Consider the following 15893-nt stretch of genomic DNA (forward strand, 5'->3'; position numbering starts at 1 on the left):
CAGATACAAGCAAATAGATGTATAAACAGAAACAACTGTTCTGCCACAGGACCTGACCAACATCTATGCTGCTTGAACTAGACTGTCTTTGAGTCTTGGGTAGTCAATTGGTCTGTAAGTGTCAATTTCCCAAAAAATCAATCAATCCCATGATTAGCCAATGGTACCAGAATCACAGCAGAGTGCATGATGTGCCTTAATTTCAAGATTTCACTCACAATCACCATCTTTGAAGATAAGTGGTTACCAGGGTCAAAAGGCATGTGAAGTCACTCCCTCTCAATGTAGTATTGTCTCGAAAGTACCCTGATGCTGTCCTATATCCTGCAGTACAGAACTCTGTTTTGCTGTTAAGAAATATGAATCATGTTAAAATTTGCTCTTTCATTAACTCAGGTTTGGTTGTTTCACTCCATACATTTTACAATAATCTTTCCACATTATTTAGAGACCACATACAAGCAGGTTTGCTTCCTGGCAGGCATTTTGCAGTCATGACCAGTATTTTTATGTCAATACTGGTAAAAATGTTGTGAAAATTAGCAGAAGTCGCAATTTTTCAATCCTTGCAAGACAAGCTTAAAACAGCAAAAAATAAATCAAATCAGTAGTATTTTAGAGATGCTCCTATTGAATATTAAAAAACAGATGCTAATATACCAGGTTAAAAGATTCCAGTGTAGTTCACAACAATTCAAATTCAAATATTTGCTCCTGACCCTCGCAGAATATCAAAACATAAACACATGGCCAGTATTTTGCTTCATGAAAGGTTTCAGTTCTATGAAAAATCCACTGATACTTAAATAACTATCTCCCTCTATGCAACACATCGCTAAATGCACTCTTCAGATATCATCAATTGATGCAGACTACATGGTACATACTGGTAGAACAGTCTCTACATAATCAATTAACAATGAAAATATATCACATGACAACATAGCGATTGAACATAAAGGTGTACAGACTCCTGACTGTATTTGTTTATTTATGTATTTATTCAATAGTTTTATATAGTATTCATTCAGTCAAAAGAATATGAAGGGGGTTTGTATTTAGCAATGGTTACACAAATATTTGGAGGTTTCAAGCCTTTAAGAGGGATTCCATCATCAACGACAAACAGTTGGTAACCCATTATTACACTAGACTGCAATATCCACTCAGAAAACGAGAGCACATACCATCAATTTAGGGATTAGTACTCTATATTTTGCACAGAGACACAGAGACACAGAGCTGCTACTCTGTTGTTTAATAGAGAAAAACTAGTAACCCTAGTAGCAACATCTTGAAATGCAGCTACTTCCAATCAGGAGTGGCTCCTCCTCTTGAGCGGAGAAGTGTCGCCCCACAAGCCCCAGAGCTGAAAAATAAAACAGTCATAAAGTTTGTTAATTACCCTTTTTTTTTCCAGCAACCCATCCTGAACTAAGGGTCAAGATGGGGCGGGGCCAGCGCTACAGAGTGGCAGCAGCAGAGAGTTATGAGCTTTAAAATGCACATTTTTTTTGGCCAGCCGTCTTGGAACAGACAGGCAGCAATGTGTATTTTAAAGTTCTCTAACTTGGCTGTCTTAGACAGCTGGGTTAAAGAAAGTGCAGGCCTCCAGTGCTCTTAGAAGCGCTGAGAGCGGCCGCTCTATCAAATCCTAGCGCTGCTTTCATGCTGTGAAAGTGCAGTTTCCTGCTTATGGGCTTTACAGAATACGCCGGAGGGAGGAGGACGTTGCGTGGTGAAGAAAGGAAGGTAAGTTTATCTTTTGAAATTTTTTGTGTTGTGCTCCCGCCCCTCCACCCTCTGTACATGCCAGCCCCTATTGCTGCCAACCTTCTAACACCTTGAGCAGGTTCAAAATGGTTCCAGGCTACAAAACCCAGGTGTTCATGTAAATTACGACAGAATGCAGTGAGCACTTACACTGGCGGCTGTAAGTACTCTACAATTTAGTTCTGAAGCAAACAAGTGTATCAACTAACAGATTAAAAGCGTGTGCTAGACTGAGCAGGTTATTATACTGATTATATTTGATGACAGAATAGACTAAATGGCCCCAAAGCACCCTGAAAGGAACATGTTGTTCATCGAAAATTACAAATTTAACAACTAATAGAGCAGACACATTAACTTATACAAAGGAACAAGCTCAAGGAATCTATGGTTTAATAAAAGAAGCAGCTATAGATGTCACCGGAGGAAAAACTTCAGAGAAGAACTTAGGACAGCTCATATATCTGTTGAGAAAAGAAGTGAATCAAAGACTGTATGCATCAACCTTAGCCCAGTACCGTAAATGTTAACATACTCCCTGGTGTCTACCCATTGTCTTAAAGCCATCACTTTGTAGAGTCAATAAAGACTTTGAGGCTAAATCGAATGAAATCCTGAAAAATGTTCACTTGGTTTAATTTTATTGATCATTGAGGAATTATCAAAAGTGCTCAACAGACAAGAAATAGAGAAAATCAATGTCTAATTATTGAAACAGTTTAAACCAGAGCAATTACAAAAAATCCATGAAGACACTCAAGTAAATTTAGATAAATATACTAAGGAAATCAAAAATCATAAAACCACTAAGTTCAGACGCTTAACAAAACTATGAAGAGTAATCGTGAGCAAATACATATGCTAAAAAAACATAAACAAGAATTCAACTTCCTCAAATGAGGATACAAGTGAATCTGGCAGCAATAGCTCTTTAAAACCTCAAAAGAAAAGAGCAAATATCACAAAAAAACAGAACAGATACCCGCAGCAGGATCACAATAGATTGTGACAATCAGTATGGAAGAGGGCAGAGTATAACACTTAGCATAACAAAGTGGGAAGGACTAGAACAGGAAATTCCTTCCACATCCAATACTGAAGTCAAGAAGCACAAGTGTTCTTAGAATAAGGTCCTCACAGAGGAGAACAAAAAGGATGCTCTGATAAAAAGATCATTATGGTGCGAAACAACGTCCAGGATACCAAGATATTTGTTATCTAATACAATACAAAAAAAAAGAACTGGAAAAGGGCCCTTCATTCTTCTCAATTTACAATTTCAACAAAATGGAGATCAGCTTTTATTAGTTTGTGAGGCTACTCAAACTCGGGCATCTTTTGCAACCACTAACATTACAGATAACATGCAAAAAGCCAATCTAAAACAGTTTAAGAAAAAGTAAAATATCATGCCTTCCATGGCCATAAATTGTTGTAAGCATTTGAAAAACAAATCCTTGGGGAGATTTTGAAGATGAACTTCTGACCTAAGATATTTAAAGGAAATCTCAAACACACGAAAAAGTCAATGTTTGAAAGCCATAGTTTTTGCCCTCGTCACCCCCATTTTTTGACTGATATACTGGTGGTTACTGACTCTAATTGTGCCCTGGACCCTGCTAACCAGGCCCAGGGCCAGTGCTCAGTTAAAAAGGTATATGGTAATTAGGTTTAATTACCTACCTGTAGGCCCCTAGTATATGGTAGGGCATGTAGGTTTGGAGGTCTAGTAGATTTAATACACTTAAGTGCGTGCTGCTGTATTGACTGCTGCCATTTTAAAAGCCAGCCTTTCCTTGCAAGCTGCTTATAAAATAATACTTTATCCAAATTCGACTTTGGAATTAAAGGTACTTCCAACATGTTAAACTATCTTATTTTTACATATAAGTCACCCCTAAGGTCTACCCTAGGTACCCCAAGGGAAGGATGCCATGTTAAAATAGGCAGGGACATTATAAAAAATGTTTTATATGCCCTGGTGAGGGCAATACTACAAAATCAGGTTTTCCCCATTGTAGTGCATTAGCTCCATGGGCTAACATGAGAAGGCTTTATTTAACATTATTAAAGTCTAATTATTGACAGGAGAGATCTAAAATGATTATTCAAAGTGCTAAAATAATAGCTAGAATAAATTCAACAGTTTGCCAGATTGGAGTTATTATAACTATGACAGGAAATACGTTATAGAACTTGCTTTTCTGATATGCCTGAATCCAGCTCTGGGACAGCCTTTCCTGACTGGCCAGCCTTTGACAGGCTGAGCATAACTGCTCTGATGAGATGTGAGTTGGCCGGCAAGGAAACAAAGAGACATCTGGTGGGAGGAGATCTGCAGCTGTAGAGCTAAAGGCAGGAAGGGGGCTAGGAAGCCAAACTAGTCTTCAAAGGGAGAAAGACAGTAAACACAGGAACCACCCCTACTTCCTGCACTCCAGCCAAATGGGAGCCCCTTTACTTTAATTGGCAGAGGGGCTGGAAGGGGAAGGTTAGGGAAAGTTAGCCACACCAGTGGGTTGGCTTAGCCAGACCTGAACCTCTAAGAGAGATTTTCTCCATTTTGGATGTTTGTGAACAGTGCTTTCTGGGACAAGAAATTGCCACACTTTAGGAGAAGTGGTAATCACAGAGTGTGTCACCCTGAACCCCATTGGTCAGGGTTGCCCCCCTTCTTGCCAGCTCAGAAATCTGGATAACTATGGGAGAGCAGCCCAGCAACTCAGATCCCTGCCTGGAAGAAACAAGAAGAAGAATCACTGCCCTGCTGAACCCCTGGTCTGCATTAAGTGGACCACACTCTTGAGGACTGCACCTGTTGCACACGTTGGATTCATCAAAAAAAGGATTTTGCCTTGCTGTGAATGTTTGAGGAGTGGACTCCCTGAAAGCAACGGGTTAACAGAGCTCCACCTGCATCATCTCCAGCAAGAAGAACCTAGCTGACCAGCTTCCCCAGGACTTTGAAGGATTTGACCAGGTGCATTGTGGATCTTCTAGTTCCTACTTCCCACAGAGCAACTCAGAGCTCGGGAACCTTGGATTGGTGTTGTGGACACTTCAAGACCCCAAGAAGATCCAGAAGTTTGAGACCATTTGGAGAGATTTTAGTAAAAATCTCCATAAGCTGACCAGCCCATCCTCACGAGTCAAGCCGGTGACGTCAAACCGCGACTCGGCCAGAAATTCAGGTTTGCCCCGCTGAAAGCTTCAGAGCTCTTTGCCGTTGATGACGAGAACCAAGACCTCTAGGAGTCACAGAGGGCATCGCGTGGAAGCAAGCCACTGTAGTTGAACTGCAACCCTGCATGATGAGGAGCCTCGCTCTACATCAATAGAAAAAGCAACAAAAAAGTGACTAAGCCAGAAGGTATAAACTTGACTGGGGCCTACTGTTCATTGTATCCAACTTGCACAACCAGATGTTCCAAGTTGGTGCTTTTGGCTTTTATGCACTAGAAAGCACATTTTTACATTTAACCTTTAAAAATTCATATCTCAAATTCCCTACTTATTTTGTCTTTTTGGTGTCATTTTATATAAAATATATTACCTATTTTTATAAATTGGTGTTGGATTGTTATCGTTTGCTATGTTTTACTTATTTACTGTTATTGCTGTTTTTAAATGCTTTACACACCTGTCTCCTAAGTTAAGCCCATCTGTTCACAGCCAAACTACCAAGGGTTCAGCAAGGATTTATTTATTGAGAACATATTATTTATATTATATTTACTAGCTGTGCCTACTAATACACCATCTTCCAGCAGTCACCCATTCAAAGACTAGCCTTTAATGATACTATAGTAATTAAACTGGCACTTAAGCGAGGTGCTATAGGCATAATGAACAAGTACATCTATGACTTTTAGCCAACCCAACATTTAAACGATATGAGCACCATTTGAAACTAAATGAAAATGCCATATAGGACATGCACAAGACTTTAAGCAACATTCTGGAATGAGTCATAGGATATGGCTGGGTAACTGACAACATACATACATACTTTTTTAAAACAAGATAATCGTAGAATGATGCACATATATTTACATCCCAAAGTCAAGAGAACTTGAAAAACCCACCCATGAGGCCCATTGATCAGCATGTGATTCTGTACAACAACTTGTAGATACTAGGACTACTACTTACAACCCATTGTACAGTTGGTGTCTACATACATCAAAGATAATTTTTTTTAATACAAGTGGAAATAATCATTACCATGGGATAAGACATACTTTACACCATGGATGTAAAAAATTTCTACACATCGATTTCACACCAAGCTTGACTAGAAGCAGCTGAATTGGCCATACTTAGAAATCCACCAGATGGGGCCAACAGTGTCTTGGAGGTCCTACAATTGTCCCAATGTACAACCTATTTTATAATAGTCCGCATAATTACTTTTTCTTTATAAACGGACCCACTCAGGCTCATTCCAGTATTTTCATGCATACATTTAAAACAGAACAGATCTTCACACAAGAACACTGGACCTCTGGCTTGAAATGATGTCTTCTTAGTATGGAAAAAATCAAAGGAAGAGCTATATAAAAACTTTAACAAACTTAACCAGAATGAACAGGCTATCACCTTCAATTGTGAAATTCAAGATCAAAGCAAAGAGTTTTGGATGTCAAAATTATTGGCTGACATGAACAAGGATTAAAACATATTTGTACAGTAACCCCACTGATTGGAATAAAATGTTGCACTTTGATTTGTTTTGTCCTTGAACTTTAAAAGAAAATATCAATTTTCACAACTCAAATAAGCATAATGCATTATATCCAACACACAGATGGTCAAGAAAGAAAAAAGAAGTATGATAGGTCACTCAGAGAGTGCCTAAGAAAACATCTGGACAGAGCATCTCAAAGAATAGACAATGTACCAAGAATCAACTTACTCGCAGAGCAAAACAAGACCAAAAGCACAAGAGCCGAATGATATTGAAATACTCTCAACAGAGCAGAAAGATACAAACCATTGTACAAAGTCATTGAAGAATAATTGAGAGAGATGAGAGTCTGAGTCACATCTTGGGGGGGTATGGTGGGTATAATAGAAGTAAGAATCTGAAAAAACTCTATAACAAGAAAACTGGAAATAAAACAGGAAATGTATTCAGAGGAACATTACCGAGACACAACTGCACTTTGTAGAACATTATAAAAGGAAATGTAATTCACCATCCACACACAAAAGAAACAGTAAAGCTGATCTACACATCCTCTTGTGACAGGCTGTGGTGCTTGTGTGATCTCAAATGCACATTAGGCCTTGGATAAGTGGGAAAGAGTAAAAGAAAAACTAATATGTGCATAACAGAGCACAAAAGCACAATAAAAAGCAGGAACATTAACTCCAGAGTGGCCTTACATTTTACATTTCCCATTGTGGTTTATATTTGCCATATCCAATGAGAATGTCAGTTGTTTTATCCATAGGTTTTTAATGATTGAACGTTACACAGATATAGGACAATTATTCTCCTAGACTCTTCTTGAAGTTGCCGGCTCTTGCAGCCCAGTATGATCTCTTTTTCAAAAGAATGATTATAATTGAAGGACTCAACTATAATCGCTGACAAAGTGACCTGAGCGTCCTCAGGGAACACCAGTACGGCGGTTGCTATCCCGGTAAACAGCTTTTACTGCATTCTTCCCAGAGTGGGACACCCCTTTTTGGGAGACGCGCCCTGTAACACACATCCGTCACTTCTTACGGATACCCATGTCTTTATTTCATGATAATCAGAAGGTAAGCACTAGTACCTCATCTGTTTATGCAGAGACACATGTTTGCAATAATTTCAGATCCACTTAGTGATTGCGTCCTAAAGTGATATTCAGAACTACCTCTGACGGATTGGTCTATCTGTACATATATCTTGCAAGCACATGTCGAATAGTTACATGTCTTCAGTACTACAATAGAAATTATAACTGAAGTGGATAGATTGAATTAAAAGGTAGATTCTTGTTTTTGTTGTTGTGTAGATCTCTCAATATTACAGGAGCTCACATTCTGTGACTCATGATTGCCTCCTTTGTTGTGGATTTGGCATCCTCCTATGAAGAGATCGGAGGAACTCGAAATACTTTGGAAACTACTAGTATTTGGATAAGAAGAAAAACAAATTGTAAACAAAAAGTGTTGAACAAGCATTGAATAAAAGCAAAAAAGATTTGAAGATCAACACAAAAGCTTATTTATTACTATCCAGCTACTTCCAATGTTTTAGGACAGAATTGACCTATCCAGCTAGAATGTATGACGTTGCAATGCATACATTTACAACGCATGTCTTTACAATGTAGTTTTTACATCACAACATCCTTTACAATGCATGCATGTACATTGCATGCCATTACAACAAATTTTTTAAAACTACATTTACAACACATTCCATGACATCGCATTATACCTTTACAACGCATACCATTAAATTGCATTTAAGGTAACTGTTGGATAGTGTAGGGGTAAAAATTACTATTCTAACTCCAGTGGGTGCAACAGTAGGGTAAGTGTTGGATGGTGTAGGGGTAAAAATTACTATTCTAACTTCAGGAGGTGCAACAATAGCGTAAGTGTTGGATAGTGTAGGGATAAAAATTACTATTCTAACTCCAGGGGGTGCAACAGTAGGGTGAGTGTTGGATAGGGTAGGGTTACTATGCGTTGCAATGGTGTGCGTTGTACTGACAAGCAATGTAATGGCTGCGTTGTAATGACATGCGATGCAAAGGATGTTGCGATGTAATGAATGCGTTGTAAATGTAGTGCGATGTAATGACTGCGTTGTAAAGGTTGTTTCCCATCCATCTACTTCCAATGTTCTAAGACCCAGATTACTTATCCAACTACTGCCATTGTTGTAACACCCAGAGTCGGTCGTAAGTGGTGTCATGCCTCCAACCCCCAGGTCAAGGATGGTGTTCAGGGAAAATACAGCAGAAAGCACTGAGAGGACTTACACAGCGCGGCTGGAGGCACGCTTCAACTTCTTTCTGAAACTAACAAGTTTATCAACTAACAGGTTAAAAGCATGTGCTAGACCGAGGGGGCTACTATATTGATTATATGTCCTAGCGGTTTTTGATGGCTGTGTAATGAGGAGAAAAAAAGGATGCTCTGATCCACCTCAAAAGATGAGAAAAGCTCTTAACGGATTAAGGATAGCAACTCTCCAGCGTCCTTGACAGCCAAAATCAATTTCCATGGCTTACGAGAAATGGCGATGCCTAGATAAGGTATGTACAACTCATGTAGTAACTGTAGGATTTACCGACCTATAGACCGAAGCATTTGTTGTGTACAGAAGAGGTGAGAAGGATTAGAGGGTACATGCAAGTACAGTAGGCAAAGAATAATTGAGTTCTAAAAGTCACTGCTTTTCTACTGCATAAAACAGGGAGATAATCTATTTCTGACCAATCACAGTGTTGAGCTGATGAAGGTCTTCGTTTAGAGTTTGAAAGACAGGATACTCAATCAATATGTAGCAGGTATTGCGTTATTGCATTCCCCATATTACAAGTGCAATAGGCTACAATCCACTTGTAAAGCAGCGGTCAGGACTTCCGCCATGTTTGTGATGGTGTATCCAATATTTCGAAATCTACATAAGGACCTCCCTCATACAGACCATGGAGGTAGATTTAAAAGGCATAAACAAAGAGTTTAACACAACTATTGAAAGATACTTTGTGAACGAGGCCCAAATCCTTTGTATGTGAAGGGCAGCGTATGTTGTAAAAGCAGAAATCTGCATTATTGGTTTTCATGCCTCCAGTCCTTGTGAGCACCCAACTCTGATTATTTCTGCCAGCTTGTTTCACATAAAGTTCTTTGAAGTGCAAGAAAGTGCTGTCACTACACAAATGAAGATCCCACTACAAAGTCAGGGTTGGACTGGAAGAGAAAAAAGGTCCAGGTACCAAAAATAAAAGTGGCCTCCGTTAGTGAATTACATAGCTAAAATAGTGCCCCATGTTTGCAGATTGAAGCAATTTTGAACTTGTAAAGACACACTGTATACGTGATTTGCTAGGTATGGATGACTGCATGGATTTGAGCCATTGCAGGCAATGATTGTAGTAATATCAGGAAAATCAACAGTAAAAACTGGCCAATGGAACCATAAAATAGACCCACAAATAGCTAACAAAAACCAGCCCAGACCCTGACCTGTCATACTAGCCCATCGGGCAGTCTGCCCTTTACAGTAGAACAGTTAGAGGTTGTGTTTAAGGAATCTATCGGTGGGCCGATAAAAAAATGGCATGTTACCTTTAGAATAACCATGTGTCTTTTCAGTTTTGCTTCATACGGCAGTTTTACTACCTGTTAATGTTATAAATGTGAAACAGCCTTACAACGGAGACTAAACAACGACGTCTTTACAATGCACGTTTTTTACAACCCAATTTTTACAATGAGAATGCCTTTACCACGGATGCCTTTACAATGAATTTTGTTGTGAATCTTAATGACATACTCATATTAAAAATGTTTACATGTAATGTATTACATGTAATGTATGTATATTTAGGGTGGTAAGGGTATTTTCAAGGGTTTAGGGTGAGTAAGGGTTTTTGGGTAGCAAGTGTTATTTTAGGGTATAGGGTGAGTATGGGTTTTTAGGTGGAAAGGGTAACTTTAGGGTTTAAGATGGGTATGGGCTTTTGGGTGGTAAGGGTAATTTTAAGATATAGGGTGGGTACGGGTTTTTGGGTGGAAAGGATATTTTTAGGGAACAGGGTGGGTGTGAGTTTTGGGTGGCAAGGATATTTTTAGGCTTTAGGGTAGGTATGAGTTTTTGGGTGGCAAGGGTAATTTTAGGTTTTAGGGTGGGTATGGGTTTTTGGGTGACAAGGGAATTTTTAGGCTTTATGGTGAGTAGGGTATTTGGGAGGTAAGTATATTTTTAGGGTTTTGGGTAGGTGTGGGTTTTTGGGTGGCAAGGGATTTTTTTAGGGTTTAGGGTGGGGAGGGGTTAATGGGTGGCATGGAAATCTCTAGGGTTTAGTATACGTATGAGCTTTTGGGTGGTAAGGGTATTTTTATGGTTTAGGATGGTAAGGGTATTTTTAGGGTTTATGGTGGGTATGGATTTTGGGGGCCAAGGAAATATTTATCGTTTAGGGTGGATATGGGTATTTTGGTGGCATGGGTATTTTAAGGGTTTAGTGTGGGTTGGGGTATTTGGGTGGCAGGGGTATTTTTAGGGTGGGTATGGGTTTTTGGGTGGTAAGGGTATTTTTAGTGTTTAGTGCGGTTGGTGGTATATATATATAAGTACAACAATATTTCCATCACTGGTGGCCATCTACCCCTGCAATGAATGTTGGCACTACAAATTAGAGACTAAAATACTGTAATCTAATTGCAAGTGCAGCACACATAGGCCTCCTCTAGTCATGCTGCTACCAAAAGGATTTAAAATTCTATGACCTAGTTACATATTTTAGATCAAAAATAAATATTATAGTTCACCGCCAGCTGCTATCCCCCCGTTTTTTATCTTTCATTGTTTGTTTAACCCTTCTTAATGCATTTTAAGTACCAGCACTTTTTAATACAATAACTATGTTTAGCTAACGTTATTATTTAGCACACAGCACTTTATGGAAGCACGCAACCAACAATATGATATAGTCATTCAGGCCTGAGTTGGTTAGTCTACGCTACTCCATTAATAATAGGCATATAAAACCACGTCCAAGGTGTACAGATGTATTTTACATTAGGGTCCAGCATTTATGCAGAAATAGGAGCAGGGCTCCACAACAAAAATTGACAAATATTACTATTGACGGTGGTGCATATGCCTATAAAGTAACTGACCAATAAATGATAAAATAATTGTTTTGCGCATTTGCACAGTTCTAATGTTTACATCCTTCCAAACATTTATGCCGAAATGGGTCTTTTTACACTAGGTATTATGTGTTTTTACCATTGAGGGATTTTAATATTCAGCCTAAAAAATATGTATTATTGTTGAAATTTGGTATTTATTTCAATATTTGTTTTTTAGCTAAATAGATGTATCTGTTAAAATTAGATACAACATGCAATGAAATAACTGAACAGCATTAAATGCAATATGGGCAATACTATCAAAAGCGAAACACTCAGTGAATACAACAATGGACACAGTAGAGAATCTAGCAGACCAGAATATAAGACTCATTGTGTGAGTGCAAATAAGAGTATTTTGTTTATGTTCATTACGAGTGTAGTTCACAATGCAATATAAAAACAGAAGGCGGACTGCGTTTCCGCATGTGATCAAGGGCATTCCATTGCCCGAAACGCGTCATACGGCTTATGAAGAAATAAACTGTTTCTGCCACGAAGTTTGGGTCCGTGACTCTCTTTCCGAGGTACAAGAAAGTAGGAGGGAGTCTATTTGCTGATATATATATATATATTCACTGAAAACAACATAGGTTTCAGGGGCGTTATAGTTAGCTGGACATTTCCCTCGTACAAAACCCTAGAAATTCCCCTGGTATAGTTAGTTCAGCTAACTATAACTCGCGCCCCCGTAATGCACTGCTGATGACGTCACATATTACATCACTCATGACATGGTCAGTGACATCACTGATGAGATCATCCAGTGAGTATGTGTTTCTGTACAGTTTTAATATGTTTAATATATATAGGGAAAGGTCTGTTGAAGAATGAGTGGATGTACAAGTGTGTGAATGGATGATTTTCTAGGTGCGTAACTGACTCTATAAGTGAGTCATTAAATGTATCTTGCTGCAGACTAGTGACTAAACTGTGTGAATGTCTGTATGTGTCTGTGTGTTGGTGTATAAGTGGCTGCATGGTTTTGTGAATAGCTATATGAGTGTCTATATGGGTTATTGATTGGTTGTCTGAGTATCTGTATGGGTGCCTGAGTGTTTGTGTGGGTAGGGTGTGTGTGACTCTATGCATAGATGTGTGAGTGGGTGATTCTATGGGTGCATGGTTTTAAGAGTGCATCTGTGATGGACTGTATGGTTGGGTGAGTGTATGTATGGGTGTGTTAGGGATTGAATGTATATCTCAGTGGTACATGTGTGACTAACTACATATGTGAAAGGCAGTATATATGTGTGTAAGAGTATATAAGTGGGTATATGTGAGAGTGCGTGATTGTGAGAGTGGCTGTATGGATGAGTGTGTGCTTGTATCAATGATTGTATAAGAGCGTAAGAATGTGGTACTATTTTTGAGTAAGTGAACTTGAGTGTGTTTAACTGTATAGGTGAGTAAATTGGACTGTGTTTAATTATTTGCACGACTGACTAGGTGTGTCAGTACCTCAATGGATGATTGGCGGTGTGTGAGTGTCTATATAGGTGTATAAATGCATATGATAGTCTTGTACGGAGTGACTGTAAGTATGAGTGACTGTACAGGTGAGTGAGTGGAGGTGTATGTAGACCTAAGAGTTAATGAGTGGGTATGTAGTTATTGGTATTGGAGTATCTATGGTTTTCTAAATGGCCGTCTGAAATTTTGAGTCGGTGTATCAAAGGTTATATTAGGGTGTGAGAAGATGCACTAATTTATCACATGGATGACATCATCAGTGATGTCATTTGAGATGTCATCAGTGATGTGATCAGTGATGTCACTGACCATGTCATGAGTGATTTAATATGTGACGTCATCAGCAGTGCATTGCGGGGGCACGAGTTATAGTTAGCTGAACTAACTATAACAGGGGAATTTCTAGGGCTTTGTATGAGGGAAATGTCCAGCTACCTATAACGCCCCTGAAACCTATGGTTTTTTCAGTGAATTTCTAAGGTTTTTTAAATGCCAATTCCTAACTACAACACCCCTGAAACCTTTGGTTTTTTCAGTGAATTTCAAAGGTTTTTTAAATGCCAATTCCTAACTATAACGTGCATGAAACCTATGGTTTTTTCAGTGAATTTCAAAGGTTTTTTAAATGCTAATTCCTATCTATAACTTATCTCTAAAGATATCATGTTTAATGATTTTGATTGGATTTCTATATTTTTCAAATTCAGTGTCAATTTCATTAATTATATATTTTTTTAAATACTTTTTTATCACCATTTTTTAAACTTATTTTTTTCAATTAATTCTTTTAAAAATTAAAAAATATTATTTGAATTTAATGGGTTTTTCAATTTTTTTTTTTATATTTTACAAAATATTTTTTTAATTATATGTTCAAAACTTTATTTTATATATTTTTTTTCCATGTTTTTGGATCCGCGCACCCAACCCGAGAGGATCTGTGCACCAAACGCGATAGGATGCGCGCACCGTGCGCGCATTTCGCCGTTTTTTTTTTTTAAACGGGGGGGCCCAGGGGATCCTTCTGGGACCCCCTAAGCACCTCTAGAGGGTCAGAGTATTTCCACTCTGCCCCCTTTATATGTTTTACACACTTATTCCCCTTTGTTCTTCAGCCTCGCTTCTACCGAGGCAGAAAATGGCCGCCAACAGTTCCTGGTTTCGAATGTAGACAGACACTCGACAGTCAATTAGCATTCAGCACGTGATCGGGAGGGTGCGCGCTCGGTTCGGGGAGGGTGCCGCTTACGGTGCGGGTAGGGTGCGCGGATCCTCCCCGGCCATAGATATATATGTACTTTTAACTCTAATTTTCTCAGGAACTACTGAACGGATTCACACCATTTATGCAATAGGCACGAGTCTGAACTGAGGACTACCTCTTTGCCAAATGTGGTGTAATTCCGTTCAGCAGTTCGGGCTGTAGCTGCGACAACAGATCCTATGGGAAATTGCATGGGGAAAACGTGTTTTGGGACCCCTATTTTTTCTCGGCCCCGCTTGACGAATCACCACGAAACTTTCTGGGTAGGAGCGGAGCGGATATGGCCAAAAGTTTGGAAAATTTCGCGAAGATTCGTCAACCGGCGCCAGACTTATTGGGAATAGAATGTTGCGGATTTCCTATGGAAAATAGGTCCTAACTATAACTATCTACTGGTGACCGCCAGTAGAATATATATATATATATAAACCCGGAAGGAGTATTCTTTCAAGCCAGCCCCCCGCAGCATGACCTGAGGAGAAGAGCGAAATCCCGCGTAACCCAGTGCTTTCCGGATTCAGCCGACGACTCAACGGTGGTCGGAGGACGCCGACGAGGAGAGGAGTGACTCCGGATGGGTAAGCGGCAATAGCTGTACCTCGTATGTGACATACAGGCGGGTGACTGAGATTCGTGTTCAAAATAACAACAGCGCTCTGTGAGACACATTCACGATATTTACGAGCGCTTTAGTGCTTAAACGTTTTGCAACACTCAGCGAAATAAATAACAGTAAAAAAATGGCTACATCAGCAGACGCGCTGCGGGCCAGAGAAGCAACAGCTGATGCTTTATTCTCAAATCTTCCAGCAACTAATGCAACACATAATGGAAACAAAGACGTATCAAGTGACAATCATGATGTTAGAACGATGTTGAAAAATTTAGAGAAATTGTTAAAAACGGAACTCACTAAATGGTGGGAGAAAAAAAGCCTGGAGAAGTATAAAGAAGTGGGTCACGTCCCACGTGGACTCAGAATACTTATCGCGCCATCTTTCGAAAACCCTAATCCCTCAATGCTAAAAGAATGGGCAAATAACAATCTAGAAGCATCCATGAATATGGTAACAATTCTGATAAAATATGCAGAGATCGATAGAAATGTGATCATTAAGAAAATTGAATCATTAAATACCACATTGGATGCACATGAACAAAAAGAACTCATTAAAAAAAGTCGCGAAGAAATCAATTCAAGACTAACAAAACATGAAGAGACAATCAAAGCAAGAAAAATCTGGAAATTTACAAGGGACAAGACAGACTATGAAACAGGAAGGGTATTCACATTTGCGAGAAAATTCGACAACGCAAAAAGACAAGCTCTGACCACCAAAGTTACCAGCGGCAACAATGTAGCTGAAGATAGAAATGACATGCCAAGTACAGACACAAGCTCCATAAGTAGCAACTATGAATCTGATGACAGTGTGTCGAATAACCACCTAACAAGACTGCCAACAGACTATACCCCCTCGGAGGAGTTGGGGTTTCTCATAGAAGATCG

General features: G+C 39.2%; 1 protein-coding gene across 1 annotated transcript in view; it reads right to left on the reverse strand.

The window, feature by feature from the left end:
• Positions 1–15893, reverse strand: part of CACNA1H (calcium voltage-gated channel subunit alpha1 H) — a 1553446-nt gene that overhangs the window by 497985 nt on the left and 1039568 nt on the right. The window lies entirely within an intron of this gene.

Source organism: Triturus cristatus, chromosome 10, assembly GCF_964204655.1.
Source record: "Triturus cristatus chromosome 10, aTriCri1.1, whole genome shotgun sequence".
Classification (NCBI taxonomy): Eukaryota; Metazoa; Chordata; class Amphibia; order Caudata; family Salamandridae; genus Triturus; species Triturus cristatus.